The following is a 589-nucleotide window of genomic DNA, read 5'->3' as shown; positions in this document are numbered from 1 at the left end:
GCCCGGCCCCGCTGTCCGCGCTGGGCCGGCCGGGGCGAGGGACGCGGGGCTCGGCCCTGCCGGGGCCGCCCCGGGGGCAGCCGGAGATGTCCCAGCTGCAGCCTCGGACCGCAGCACCCCAGCTTGTGGTTTTACCCAGTTTTACGATTTTACTTGACGTACTTGCCGGCTCTGTGACCGTGTTTCCCCAGAGCCCAGGGAAAGGATGCCGGGGTCGGCAAAGAGGTTTCCCAGGACGTGAGGAGCGGGCGAAGGCAGGAACCCGTGTCCGGCTCGTAGGAGCCTCGGGGACTCGGCACCGCAGCTCCCGCTGAACCACTGCTCCAGTGGGAACTGATGAGGAGGCGCCTTAATATTTTCACAAAAGGCCGGCAATTAGGGCTGTCTACAGCATGCTGGAGATAAGTGCCCAAGGCTTCAGCTGCTTTTTCTAAGCGTCCCAGTTTCCCAGGGCTGTTGCACACTGGCTCTGTTGGTTTCAGGATTTTGCACAGGGCTCCCTATGTCTAGCGGGAGATGTGGGTTTATCCCCTGCTCGCTATTAACCCAATACCAAGTCACCTCCTCGTTGCCCGCAGGAATGACAGGC

The sequence above is a fragment of the Geospiza fortis genome, unplaced genomic scaffold (assembly GCF_000277835.1).
Source record: "Geospiza fortis unplaced genomic scaffold, GeoFor_1.0 scaffold166, whole genome shotgun sequence".
Classification (NCBI taxonomy): domain Eukaryota; kingdom Metazoa; phylum Chordata; class Aves; order Passeriformes; family Thraupidae; genus Geospiza; species Geospiza fortis.
Note: the sequence above shows the minus strand (reverse complement) of the source record.